The sequence below is a fragment of the Camelus ferus genome, chromosome 36, assembly GCF_009834535.1.
Source record: "Camelus ferus isolate YT-003-E chromosome 36, BCGSAC_Cfer_1.0, whole genome shotgun sequence".
NCBI classification, from domain to species: Eukaryota; Metazoa; Chordata; class Mammalia; order Artiodactyla; family Camelidae; genus Camelus; species Camelus ferus.
The window spans coordinates 23,443,712-23,459,448 of NC_045731.1; positions in this window are offsets into that span (position 1 = coordinate 23,443,712).

Genomic DNA, 15,737 nt, shown 5'->3' on the forward strand with positions numbered 1-15,737 from the left:
ACATCAAACCGGCACTAGCAAACAGACTGAGAAACCAGAGTAAAAGTTTCTCCTGAAACCCGTTCACTTTGTGCTAGATAACGAAAGTCTCTCCACATGCTCAGGTCTGAGAGTTAATTGTGTGTGAAATCCGTCCTTCACATAGCTTGTTGGGAACACAAACTTTCTTTTCAGTTGCAAACTCCACTACATACATATATATGGGTAGGTACTAGCTCCAACACGGTTTTATACTGAAAAACTGCGGGAACTTCAAAGAGGCACTAGGAATCAGTCTGAGAACCCAGAGTAAAAGATTCTCCTGCAACCCGTTCACTTTGTGATAGATGAACGAACGTCTCTCCACATGTTCAGTTCTGAGGGATAAGGGTTTGTGAAAGCTGTCCTTCAACTAGCTCGTTGGAACACAAACTTTCTTTTCAGTTGCAAACTCCACTCCATAAATATATATGGGGAGGTACTAGCTCCAACACGGTTTTATAGTGAAAACTGCAGGAACTACAAACCGGCAGTAGGAAACACACTGAGAAACCAGAGTAATAGTTTCTCCTGCATCCCGTTCCCTTTATGCTAGATGAACGAAAGTCTCTCCACATGCTCAGTACTGACATAGGAGTGTGGGTTACAGCCGTACTTCACCTAGCATTTTGGGAACACAAAGTTTCTTTTCATTTGCAAACTAAACTCCGTATATATATATGGGGAGGTACCAGCTCCAACTCGGTTTTACAGTGAAAACTGCAAAAACTTCATACCGTCACTAGGAAACAGACTGATAAACCAGAGTAAATATTTCAACTGCAACCCGTTCCCTTTCTGCTAGATGAACGATCGTCTCTACAGATGCTCAGTTCTGAGAGATAAATGTGTGTGAAAGCCGAAATTCACCTAGCTTCTTGGGAACACAAAGATTCTTTTCAGATGCAAACACCACTCCTTACATAAATATGGGGAGGTACTAGCTCCAACTCTATTTTACAGTGAAAACTGCAGGAATTTCAAACAGGCACAAGGAACAGACTGAGAAAACAGAGTAAAAGTTTCTCTTGCAACCCGTTCCATTTGTGCTAGATGAACGAACGTGTCTCCACATGCTCAGTTCGGAGTTATAAGTGTTTGTGAAAGCCGTCCTTCACCTAGCTTGTTGGGATAACAAAGTTTCTTTTCAGTTGCAATTTCCACTCCATGGATATATGTGGGGAGGTACCAGCCCCAACTCGGTTTTACAGTGAAAACTGCAGGAACTTCAAACCGGCACTTGGAAACAAACTGAGAATCCAGAGTAATATTTTCTCCTGCAAGCCGTTCCATTTGTGTTAGATGAACGAACGTCTCTCCACATGCTCAGTTCTGAAAGATAAGTGTGAGTGAAAACCTGCCTTCACGTATCTTGTTGGGAACACAAAGAATCTTTTCAGTAGTAAACTCCACTCCTTACATATATATTGGGAGGTACATACTCCAACTCGGTTTTACAATGAAAACTGCAGGAACGTCCAAACGGCAATTGGAAACACACTGAGAAACCAGCGTAAAAGTTTCTCCTGCAACCGGTTCCCTTTGTGCTAGATGACCGAAAGTCTATCCACATGATCAGTTCTGAGAGTTATGTGTGAGTGAAATACAACTTCACCTAACTTGTTGGGAACACAAAGTTTCTTTTCAGTTGCAAACTCCACTCCATACATATTTCTGGGGAGGTGCTACCTCCAACTCGTTTTTACAGGGAAAACTACAGGAACATCAAAACGGCACTAGGAAACAGAATGAGATACCAGAGTAATAGTTTCTCCTGCAACACGTTCCCTTTTTGCTAGATGAAAGAAAACCCCTCCAAATGCTCAGTTCTGAGAGATAAGTGTGTGTTAAAGCCTTCCTTCATCTAGCTTGTTGGGAACACAAAGTTTATTTTTAGTTGCAAACTCCACTCCATACATATATATGGGGAGGTACAAGCCCAAACTCGGTTTTACAGTGAAAACTGCAGGAACATCAAACCGGCACGAGGAAACAGACTGAGAAACCAGAGTAATAGTTTCTCCTGCAACACGTTCCCTTTAAGCTAGATGAACGAACGTCTCTCCACATGCTCAGTTCTAAAGAGATAAGTGTGTGTGAAAGCCGTCCTCCACCTAGTTTCTTGGGAACAGAAACTTTCTTTTCAGTTGCAATCTCCAATCAATACATATATATGGGGAGGCTAGTTCAAACTCGCTTTTACAGAGAAACCAGCAGGAACTTCAAAACGGCACTGGGAATCAGACAGAGAAACCAGAGTAAAAGTTTCTCCTGCAAACAGTTCCCTTTGTGCTAGATGAACAAACGTCTCTCCACATGCTCAGTACAGACAGATAAGTGTTTGAAATCCGTCCTTCACCTACCTTGTTGGGAACACAAAGATTCTTTTCAGTTGCAAACTCCACCCCATACATATATAAGGGGAGGTACAACATCCAACACGGTTTTACATTGAAAACTGCAGGAACTTCAATAAGGCACTAGGAAACAGACTGAGAAACCAGACAAAAACTTTCTCCTGCAACAGGTTCCCTTTGTGCTAGATGAACAAACGTCTCTCCACATGCTCAGATCTGAGAGATAAGTGTGTGTTAAAGCCGAACTTCACTTAACTTGTTGGGAGCACAAAGTTTCTTTTAGTTGCAAACTCCACTCCATACATATATATGAGGAGTTGCTACCTCCAACTCGGTTTTAAAGTGAAAACTGCAGGAACATCAAACCGGCACTAGGAATCAGATAGAGATTCCAGAGTATTAGTTTATCCTGCAACACGTTCCCTTTTTGCTAGATGAAAGAAAACTCCTCCACATGCTCACTTCTGAGAGAAAAGTGTGTGTTAAAGCCGTCTTTAACCTAGCTTGTTGGGAACTCAAAATTTATTTACAGTTGCAAACTCCAATCCATACATATATATGGGGAAGTTCAAGCTCCAAATCGGTTTTACAGTGAAAACTGCAGGAACATCAAACCGGCACTAGCAAACAGACTGAGAAACCAGAGTAAAAGTTTCTCCTGAAACCCGTTCACTTTGTGCTAGATAAACGAAAGTCTCTCCACATGCTCAGGTCTGAGAGTTAATTGTGTGTGAAATCCGTCCTTCACATAGCTTGTTGGGAACACAAACTTTCTTTTCAGTTGCAAACTCCACTCCATAAATATATATGGGGAGGTACTAGCTCCAACACGGTTTTATACTGAAAACTGCGGGAACTTCAAAGAGGCACTAGGAATCAGTCTGAGAACCCAGAGTAAAAGATTCTCCTGCAACCCGTTCACTTTGTGATAGATGAACGAACGTCTCTCCACATGTTCAGTTCTGAGGGATAAGGGTTTGTGAAAGCTGTCCTTCAACTAGCTCGTTGGAACACAAACTTTCTTTTCAGTTGCAAACATGATTCCATACATATATAGGGGTAAGTACTAGCTCCAACTCGGTTTTACAGTGAAAACTGCAGGAAATTCAAACCGGCACTTGGAAACAGACTGAGAATCCAGAGTAAAAATTTACCTGCAACCCTTTCCCTTTGTGATAGATGAACAAAAGTCTACCCAAATGCTCAGTTCTGAGAGATAAGTGTGTGTGAAAGCCGTCCTTCACCTAGCTTGTTGGGAACACAAATTTTCTTTTCAGTTGCAAACACCAATCCATACATATATATGGGGAGGTACTAGCTCCAACTCGGTTATACAGTGAAAATTACAGGAACATCAAACCGACACTGGGAAACAGACTGAGAAACCAGACTAAAAGTTTCTACTGCAACCCGTTCCCTTTGTGCTAGATGAACTAACGTGTCTCAACGTGATCATTTCTAAAGAGATAAGTGTGTGTGAAAGCCGTCCTTCACCTAGATTTTTGGGAACACAAACTTTATTTTCAGTTGCAAACTCCAATCCATACATGTATATGGGCTGGTACATGCTCCAACACGGTTTTACAGTGATAACTGCAGGAACTTCAAATCGGCACTAGGAAACAGACTGAGAATCCAGAGTACAATTTTCAGCTGCAAACAGTTCACTTTTTCTACATTAATGAAAGTCTCTCCACATGCTCAGTTCTGATAGATTAGTGTGTGTGAACGCCGTCCTTCACATAGCTTCTTGGGAACACAAAGTTTCATTCAGTTGCAAACTCCAATCTTTACATATATATGGGGAGTACTAGCTACAACTCGATTTTATAGTGAAAACTGCAGGGACTTTAAACAGTCACTAGGAATCAGACTGAGAATCCAGAGTAAACGTTTTTCCTGCAACACGTTACCATTTTTGCTAGATGAACGAAATTCTCCCCACATGCTCAGTTCTGAGAGATAATTGTGTGTGAAAGCCGTCCTTCACCTAGCTTGTAGGGAACACAAAGTTTCTTTTCAGTTCCAAACTCCACTCCTTATTTTTATATTTGGAGGTACTAGCACAAACACGGTTTTACAGTGAAAACTGCAGGAACTTCAAACCAGCACTTGGAAACAGACTGAGAATCCAGAGTAAAAGTTTCTCCTGCAACCCGTTCCATTTGTGATAGATAAACGAACGTCTCTCAACATGCTCAGTTCTGAGAAATATGTGTGTGTGAAAGCCTTCCTTCACCTAGCTTTTTGGGAACACAAACTTTGTTTTCAGGGGCAAACACCATTCCATACATATATATGGGGAGGTATTGGCTCCAAATCGGTTTTACAGTGAAAACTCAGCAACTTCAAACCGACACTGGGAAACAGACTGAGAAAGCAGAGTAAAAGTTTCTCCTGCAATCCGTTACCTTTGTGCTAGATGAACGAAAGTCTCTCCACATGCTCACTTCTGAGTGATAAGTGTGTGTGAAATCCGTCCTTCACCTAGCTTGTTGGGAACACAAAGATTCTTTTCAGTTGCAAACACCACTCCTTACATATATATGGGGAGTTACAAGTTCCAACTAAGTTTTACAGTGAAAACTGCAGGAAATTCAAACAAGCACTAGGAAACAGACAGAGAAAACAGAGTAAATGTTTCTCCTGCAACCCGTACCATTTGTGATAGATGAACGAATTTCCCTCCACATGCTCAGTTCTGAGAGATAAGTGTGAGTGAAACCTTCCTTCACTTAGCTTGTTGGGAACACAAAGAATATTTTCAGTACTAAACTCCACTCCTTACATATTTATTGGGAGGTACTAGCTCCAACTCGTTTTAAAATGAAAACTGTAGGAACATCCAAACGGCAATTGGAATCACAGTGAGAAACCAGAGAAAAAGTTTCTACTGCAAAAGGTTCCCTTTGTGCTAGATGAACAAACGTCTCTCCACATGCTCAGATCTGAGAGATAAGTGTGTGTTAAAGCCGAACTTCACTTAACCTGTTGGGAACACAAAGTTTCTTTTAGTTGCAAACTCCACTCCATACATATTTATGAGGAGTTGCTACCTCCAACTCGGTTTTACAGTGAAAACTGCAGGAACATCAAACCGGCACTAGGAATCAGACAGAGATTCCAGAGTATTAGTTTATCCTGCAACACGTTCCCTTTTTGCTAGATGAAAGAAAACTCCTCCACATGCTCACTTCTGAGAGATAAGTGTGTGTTAAAGCCGTCCTTAACCTAGCTTGTTGGGAACTCAAAATTTATTTACAGTTGCAAACTCAAATCCATACATATATATGGGGAAGTTCAAGCTCCAAATCGGTTTTACAGTGAAAACTGCAGGAACATCAAACCGGCACTAGCAAACAGACTGAGAAACCAGAGTAAAAGTTTCTCCTGAAACCCGTTCACTTTGTGCTAGATAAACGAAAGTCTCTCCACATGCTCAGGTCTGAGAGTTAATTGTGTGTGAAATCCGTCCTTCACATAGCTTGTTGGGAACACAAACTTTCTTTTCAGTTGCAAACTCCACTACATACATATATATGGGTAGGTACTAGCTCCAACACGGTTTTATACTGAAAACTGCGGGAACTTCAAAGAGGCACTAGGAATCAGTCTGAGAACCCAGAGTAAAAGATTCTCCTGCAACCCGTTCACTTTGTGATAGATGAACGAACGTCTCTCCACATGTTCAGTTCTGAGGGATAAGGGTTTGTGAAAGCTGTCCTTCAACTAGCTCGTTGGAACACAAACTTTCTTTTCAGTTGCAAACTCCACTCCATAAATATATATGGGGAGGTACTAGCTCCAACACGGTTTTATAGTGAAAACTGCAGGAACTACAAACCGGCAGTAGGAAACACACTGAGAAACCAGAGTAATAGTTTCTCCTGCATCCCGTTCCCTTTATGCTAGATGAACGAAAGTCTCTCCACATGCTCAGTACTGACATAGGAGTGTGGGTTACAGCCGTACTTCACCTAGCATTTTGGGAACACAAAGTTTCTTTTCATTTGCAAACTAAACTCCGTATATATATATGGGGAGGTACCAGCTCCAACTCGGTTTTACAGTGAAAACTGCAAAAACTTCATACCGTCACTAGGAAACAGACTGATAAACCAGAGTAAATATTTCAACTGCAACCCGTTCCCTTTCTGCTAGATGAACGATCGTCTCTACAGATGCTCAGTTCTGAGAGATAAATGTGTGTGAAAGCCGAAATTCACCTAGCTTCTTGGGAACACAAAGATTCTTTTCAGATGCAAACACCACTCCTTACATAAATATGGGGAGGTACTAGCTCCAACTCTATTTTACAGTGAAAACTGCAGGAATTTCAAACAGGCACAAGGAAACAGACTGAGAAAACAGAGTAAAAGTTTCTCCTGCAACCCGTTCCATTTGTGCTAGATGAACGAACGTGTCTCCACATGCTCAGTTCGGAGTTATAAGTGTTTGTGAAAGCCGTCCTTCACCTAGCTTGTTGGGATAACAAAGTTTCTTTTCAGTTGCAATTTCCACTCCATGGATATATGTGGGGAGGTACCAGCCCCAACTCGGTTTTACAGTGAAAACTGCAGGAACTTCAAACCGGCACTTGGAAACAAACTGAGAATCCAGAGTAATATTTTCTCCTGCAAGCCGTTCCATTTGTGTTAGATGAACGAACGTCTCTCCACATGCTCAGTTCTGAAAGATAAGTGTGAGTGAAAACCTGCCTTCACGTATCTTGTTGGGAACACAAAGAATCTTTTCAGTAGTAAACTCCACTCCTTACATATATATTGGGAGGTACATACTCCAACTCGGTTTTACAATGAAAACTGCAGGAACGTCCAAACGGCAATTGGAAACACACTGAGAAACCAGCGTAAAAGTTTCTCCTGCAACCGGTTCCCTTTGTGCTAGATGACCGAAAGTCTATCCACATGATCAGTTCTGAGAGTTATGTGTGAGTGAAATACAAACTTCACCTAACTTGTTGGGAACACAAAGTTTCTTTTCAGTTGCAAACTCCACTCCATACATATTTCTGGGGAGGTGCTACCTCCAACTCGTTTTTACAGGGAAAACTACAGGAACATCAAAACGGCACTAGGAAACAGAATGAGATACCAGAGTAATAGTTTCTCCTGCAACACGTTCCCTTTTTGCTAGATGAAAGAAAACCCCTCCAAATGCTCAGTTCTGAGAGATAAGTGTGTGTTAAAGCCTTCCTTCATCTAGCTTGTTGGGAACACAAAGTTTATTTTTAGTTGCAAACTCCACTCCATACATATATATGGGGAGGTACAAGCCCAAACTCGGTTTTACAGTGAAAACTGCAGGAACATCAAACCGGCACGAGGAAACAGACTGAGAAACCAGAGTAAAAGTTTCTCCTGCAACACGTTCCCTTTAAGCTAGATGAACGAACGTCTCTCCACATGCCCAGTTCTAAAGAGATAAGTGTGCGTGAAAGCCGTCCTCCACCTAGTTTCTTGGGAACAGAAACTTTCTTTTCAGTTGCAATCTCCAATCAATACATATATATGGGGAGGCTAGTTCAAACTCGCTTTTACAGAGAAACCAGCAGGAACTTCAAAACGGCACTGGGAATCAGACAGAGAAACCAGAGTAAAAGTTTCTCCTGCAAACCGTTCCCTTTGTGCTAGATGAACAAACGTCTCTCCACATGCTCAGTACAGACAGATAAGTGTTTGAAAACCGTACTTCACCTAGCTTTTTGGGAACACAAAGTTTCTTTTCAGTTGCAAACTCCACTCCTTACATATATATGGGGTGTACTAGCTCCAAATAGGTTTTACAGTGAAAACTGCAGGAACTTCAAACCGGCACTGAGAAACCAGAGTAAAATTTTCTCCTTTAACCCGGTCCCTTTGTGCTAGATGAGCGAACGTCTCTCCACATGCTCAGTTCTGAGAGTTAAATGTGTGTGAAAGCCGTCCTTCAAATAGCTTTTTGGGAACACAAACTTTATTTTCAGTTGCAAACTCCAATCCATACATGTATATGGGCTGGTACAAGCTCCAACACGGTTTTACAGTGATAACTGCAGGAACTTCAAATCGGCACTAGGAAACAGACTGAGAATCAACAGTACAATTTTCACCTGCAAACAGTTCACTATTTCTACATTAATGAAAGTCTCTCCACATGCTCAGTTCTGATACATTAGTGTGTGTGAAAGACGTCCTTCACATAGCTTGTTGGGAACACAAATTTTCTTTTCAGTTGCAAACATGATTCCATACATATATAGGGGTAAGTACTAGCTCCAACTCGGTTTTACAGTGAAAACTGCAGGAACTTCAAACCGGCACTTGGAAACAGACTGAGAATCCAGAGTAAAAATTTACCTGCAACCCTTTCCCTTTGTGATAGATGAACGAAAGTCTACCCAAATGCTCAGTTCTGAGAGATAAGTGTGTGTGAAAGCCGTCCTTCACCTAGCTTGTTGGGAACACAAATTTTCTTTTCAGTTGCAAACACCAATCCATACATATATATGGGGAGGTACTAGCTCCAACTCGGTTTTACAGTGAAAATTACAGGAACATCAAACCGACACTGGGGAAACAGACTGAGAAACCAGACTAAAAGTTTCTACTGCAACCCGTTCCCTTTGTGCTAGATGAACTAACGTGTCTCAACGTGATCATTTCTAAAGAGATAAGTGTGTGTGAAAGCCGTCCTTCACCTAGATTTTTGGGAACACAAACTTTATTTTCAGTTGCAAACTCCAATCCATACATGTATATGGCTGGTACAAGCTCCCAACACGGTTTTACAGTGATAACTGCAGGAACTTCAAATCGGCACTAGGAAACAGACCTGAGAATCCAGAGTACAATTTTCAGCTGCAAACAGTTCACTTTTTCTACATTAATGAAAGTCTCTCCACATGCTCAGTTCTGATAGATTAGTGTGTGTGAACGCCGTCCTTCACATAGCTTCTTGGGAACACAAAGTTTCATTCAGTTGCAAACTCCAATCTTTACATATATATGGGGGAGTACTAGCTACAACTCGATTTTATAGTGAAAACTGCAGGGACTTTAAACAGTCACTAGGAATCAGACTGAGAATCCAGAGTAAACGTTTTTCCTGCAACACGTTACCATTTTTGCTAGATGAACGAAATTCTCCCCACATGCTCAGTTCTGAGAGATAATTGTGTGTGAAAGCCGTCCTTCACCTAGCTTGTAGGGAACACAAAGTTTCTTTTCAGTTCCAAACTCCACTCCTTATTTTTTATATTTGGATGGGTACTAGCACAAACACGGTTTTACAGTGAAAACTGCAGGAACTTCAAACCAGCACTGGAAACAGACTGAGAATCCAGAGTAAAAGTTTCTCCTGCAACCCGTTCCATTTGTGATAGATAAACGAACGTCTCTCAACATGCTCAGTTCTGAGAGATATGTGTGTGTGGAAAGCCTTCCTTCACCTAGCTTTTTGGGAACACAAACTTTGTTTTCAGGGGCAAACACCATTCCATACATATATATGGGGAGGTATTGGCTCCAAATCGGTTTTACAGTGAAAACTCAGGAACTTCAAACCGACACTGGGAAACAGACTGAGAAAGCAGAGTAAAGTTTCTCCTGCAATCCGTTACCTTTGTGCTAGATGAACGAAAGTCTCTCCACATGCTCACTTCTGAGTGAAAAGTGTGTGTGAAATCCGTCCTTCACCTAGCTTGTTGGGAACACAAAGATTCTTTTCACTTGCAAATTCCACTAAATACATATATATGAGGAGTTGCTTCTACCTCCAACTCGGTTTTACAGTGAAAACTGCAGGAACATCAAACCGGCACTAGGAATCAGACAGAGATTCCAGAGTAGTATTAGTTATCCTGCAAACACGTTCCCTTTTTTGCTAGATGAAAGAAAAACTCCTCCACATGCTCACTTCTGAGAGATAAGTGTGTGTTAAAGCCGTCCTTAACCTAGCTTGTTGGGAACTCAAATTTATTTACAGTTGCAAACTCAAATCCATACATATATATGGATAAGTTCAAAGCTCCAAATCGGTTTTTACAGTGAAAACTGCAGGAACATCAAACCGGCACTAGCAAACAGACTGAGAAACCAGAGTAAAAGTTTCTCCTGAAACCCGTTCACTTTGTGCTAGATAAACGAAAGTCTCTCCACATGCTCAGGTCTGAGAGTTAATTGTGTGTGAAATCCGTCCTTCACATAGCTTGTTGGGAACACAAACTTTCTTTTCAGTTGCAAACTCCACTACATACATATATATGGGTAGGTACTAGCTCCAACACGGTTTTATACTGAAAACTGCGGGAACTTCAAAGAGGCACTAGGAATCAGTCTGAGAAACCCAGAGTAAAAGATTCTCCTGCAACCCGTTCACTTTGTGATAGATGAACGAACGTCTCTCCACATGTTCAGTTCTGAGGGATAAGGGTTTGTGAAAGCTGTCCTTCAACTAGCTCGTTGGAACACAAACTTTCTTTTCAGTTGCAAACTCCACTCCATAAATATATATGGGGAGGTACTAGCTCCAACACGGTTTTATAGTGAAAACTGCAGGAAACTACAAACCGGCAGTAGGAAACACACTGAGAAACCAGAGTAATAGTTTCTCCTGCATCCCGTTCCCTTTATGCTAGATGAACGAAAGTCTCTCCACATGCTCAGTACTGACATAGGAGTGTGGGTTACAGCCGTACTTCACCTAGCATTTTGGGAACACAAAGTTTCTTTCATTGCAAAACTAAACTCCGTATATATATATATGGGGAGGTACCAGCTCCAACTCGGTTTACAGTGAAAACTGCAAAAACTTCATACCGTCACTAGGAAACAGACTGATAAACCAGAGTAAAATATTTCAACTGCAACCCGTTCCCTTTCTGCTAGATGAACGATCGTCTCTACAGATGCTCAGTTCTGAGAGATAAATGTGTGTGAAAGCCGAAATTCACTAGCTTCTTGGGAACACAAAGATTCTTTTCAGATGCAAACACCACACTCCTATAAATATGGGGAGGTATAGCTCCAACTCTATTTTACAGTGAAAACTGCAGGAATTTCAAACAGGCACAAGGAAACAGACTGAGAAACAAAGTAAAAGTTTCTCCTGCAACCCGTTCCATTTGTGCTAGATGAACGAACGTGTCTCCACATGCTCAGTTCGGAGTTTATAAGTGTTTGTGAAAGCCGTCCTTCACCTAGCTTGTTGGGATAACAAAGTTTCTTTTCAGTTGCAATTTCCACTCCATGGATATGTGGGGAGGTACCAGCCCCAACTCGGTTTTACAGTGAAAACTGCAGGAACTTCAAACCGGCACTTGGAAACAAACTGAGAATCCAGAGTAATATTTTCTCCTGCAAGCCGTTCCATTTGTGTTAGATGAACGAACGTCTCTCCACATGCTCAGTTCTGAAAGATAAGTGTGAGTGAAAACCTGCCTTCACGTATCTTGTTGGGAACACAAAGAATCTTTTCAGTAGTAACTCCACTCCTTACATATATATTGGGAGGTACATACTCCAACTCGGTTTTACAATGAAAACTGCAGGAACGTCCAAACGGCAATTGGAAACACACTGAGAAACCAGCGTAAAAGTTTCTCCTGCAACCGGTTCCCTTTGTGCTAGATGACCGAAAGTCTATCCACATGATCAGTTCTGAGAGTTATGTGTGAGTGAAATACAAACTTCACCTAACTTGTTGGGAACACAAAGTTTCTTTTCAGTTGCAAACTCCACTCCATACATATTTCTGGGGAGGTGCTACCTCCAACTCGTTTTTACAGGGAAAACTACAGGAACATCAAAACGGCACTAGGAAACAGAATGAGATACCAGAGTAATAGTTTCTCCTGCAACACGTTCCCTTTTTGCTAGATGAAAGAAAACCCCTCCAAATGCTCAGTTCTGAGAGATAAGTGTGTGTTAAAGCCTTCCTTCATCTAGCTTGTTGGGAACACAAAGTTTATTTTTAGTTGCAAACTCCACTCCATATACATATATGGGGAGGTACAAGCCCAAACTCGGTTTTACAGTGAAAACTGCAGGAACATCAAACCGGCACGAGGAAACAGACTGAGAAACCAGAGTAAAGTTTCTCCTGCAACACGTTCCCTTTAAGCTAGATGAACGAACGTCTCTCCACATGCTCAGTTCTAAAGAGATAAGTGTGTGTGAAAGCCGTCCTCCACCTAGTTTCTTGGGAACAGAAACTTTCTTTTCAGTTGCAATCTCCAATCAATACATATATATGGGGAGGCTAGTTCAAACTCGCTTTTACAGAGAAACCAGCAGGAACTTCAAAACGGCACTGGGAATCAGACAGAGAAACCAGAGTAAAAGTTTCTCCTGCAAACCGTTCCCTTTGTGCTAGATGAACAAACGTCTCTCCACATGCTCAGTACAGACAGATAAGTGTTTGAAAACCGTACTTCACCTAGCTTTTTGGGAACACAAAGTTTCTTTTCAGTTGCAAACTCCACTCCTTACATATATATGGGTGTACTAGCTCCAAATAGGTTTTACAGTGAAAACTGCAGGAACTTCAAACCGGCACTGAGAAACCAGAGTAAAATTTTCTCCTTTAACCCGGTCCCTTTGTGCTAGATGAGCGAACGTCTCTCCACATGCTCAGTTCTGAGAGTTAAATGTGTGTGAAAGCCGTCCTTCAAATAGCTTTTTGGGAACACAAACTTTATTTTCAGTTGCAAACTCCAATCCATACATGTATATGGAGTGGTACAAGCTCCAACACGGTTTTACAGTGATAACTGCAGGAACTTCAAATCGGCACTAGGAAACAGACTGAATCAACAGTACAATTTTCACCTGCAAACAGTTCACTATTTCTACATTAATGAAAGTCTCTCCACATGCTCAGTTCTGATACATTAGTGTGTGTGAAAGACGTCCTTCACATAGCTTGTTGGGAACACAAATTTTCTTTTCAGTTGCAAACATGATTCCATACATATATAGGGGTAAGTACTAGCTCCAACTCGGTTTTACAGTGAAAACTGCAGGAAATTCAAACCGGCACTTGGAAACAGACTGAGAATCCAGAGTAAAAATTTACCTGCAACCCTTTCCCTTTGTGATAGATGAACGAAAGTCTACCCAAATGCTCAGTTCTGAGAGATAAGTGTGTGTGAAAGCCGTCCTTCACCTAGCTTGTTGGGAACACAAATTTTCTTTTCAGTTGCAACACCAATCCATACATATATATGGGGAGGTACTAGCTCCAACTCGGTTTACAGTGAAAATTACAGGAACATCAAACCGACACTGGGAAACAGACTGAGAAACCAGACTAAAAGTTTTACTGCAACCCGTTCCCTTTGTGCTAGATGAACTAACGTGTCTCAACGTGATCATTTCTAAAGAGATAAGTGTGTGTGAAAGCCGTCCTTCACCTAGATTTTTGGGAACACAAACTTTATTTTCAGTTGCAAACTCCAATCCATACATGTATATGGGCTGGTACAAGCTCCAACACGGTTTTACAGTGATAACTGCAGGAACTTCAAATCGGCACTAGGAAACAGACTGAGAATCCAGAGTACAATTTTCAGCTGCAAACAGTTCACTTTTTCTACATTAATGAAAGTCTCTCCACATGCTCAGTTCTGATAGATTAGTGTGTGTGAACGCCGTCCTTCACATAGCTTCTTGGGAACACAAAGTTTCATTCAGTTGCAAACTCCAATCTTTACATATATATGGGGAGTACTAGCTACAACTCGATTTTATAGTGAAAACTGCAGGGACTTTAAACAGTCACTAGGAATCAGACTGAGAATCCAGAGTAAACGTTTTTCCTGCAACACGTTACCATTTTGCTAGATGAACGAAATTCTCCCCACATGCTCAGTTCTGAGAGATTGTGTGTGAAAGCCGTCCTTCACCTAGCTTGTAGGGAACACAAAGTTTCTTTTCAGTTCCAAACTCCACTCCTTATTTTTATATTTGGAGGTACTAGCACAAACACGGTTTTACAGTGAAAACTGCAGGAACTTCAAACCAGCACTTGGAAACAGACTGAGAATCCAGAGTAAAAGTTTCTCCTGCAACCCGTTCCATTTGTGATAGATAAACGAACGTCTCTCAACATGCTCAGTTCTGAGAGATATGTGTGTGAAAGCCTTCCTTCACCTAGCTTTTTGGGAACACAAAGTTTTGTTTTCAGGTGCAAACACCATTCCATACATATATATGGGGAGGTATTGGCTCCAAATCGGTTTTACTGAAAACTCAGGAACTTCAAACCGACACTGGGAAACAGACTGAGAAAGCAGAGTAAAAGTTTCTCCTGCAATCCGTTACCTTTGTGCTAGATGAACGAAAGTCTCTCCACATGCTCACTTCTGAGTGATAAGTGTGTGTGAAATCCGTCCTTCACCTAGCTTGTTGGGAACACAAAGATTCTTTTCAGTTGCAAACACCACTCCTTACAATATATGGGGAGTTACAAGTTCCAACTAAGTTTTACAGTGAAAACTGCAGGAAATTCAAACAAGCACTAGGAAACAGACAGAGAAAACAGAGTAAATGTTTCTCCTGCAACCCGTACCATTTGTGATAGATGAACGAATTTCCCTCCACATGCTCAGTTCTGAGAGATAAGTGTGAGTGAAACCTTCCTTCACTTAGCTTGTTGGGAACACAAAGAATATTTTCAGTACTAAACTCCACTCCTTACATATTTATTGGGAGGTACTAGCTCCAACTCGTTTTAAAATGAAAACTGCAGGAACGTCCAAACGGCAATTGGAATCACAGTGAGAAACCAGAGAAAAAGTTTCTACTGCAACAGGTTCCCTTTGTGCTAGATGAACAAACGTCTCTCCACATGCTCAGATCTGAGAGATAAGTGTGTGTTAAAGCCGAACTTCACTTAACCTGTTGGGAACACAAAGTTTCTTTTAGTTGCAAACTCCACTCCATACATATTTATGAGGAGTTGCTACCTCCAACTCGGTTTTACAGTGAAAACTGCAGGAACATCAAACCGGCACTAGGAATCAGACAGAGATTCCAGAGTATTAGTTTATCCTGCAACACGTTCCCTTTTTGCTAGATGAAAGAAAACTCCTCCACATGCTCACTTCTGAGAGATAAGTGTGTGTTAAAGCCGTCCTTAACCTAGCTTGTTGGGAACTCAAAATTTATTTACAGTTGCAACTCAATCCATACATATATGGGGAAGTTCAAGCTCCAAATCGGTTTTACAGTGAAAACTGCAGGAACATCAAACCGGCACTAGCAAACAGACTGAGAAACCAGAGTAAAAGTTTCTCCTGAAACCCGTTCACTTTGTGCTAGATAAACGAAAGTCTCTCCACATGCTCAGGTCTGAGAGTTA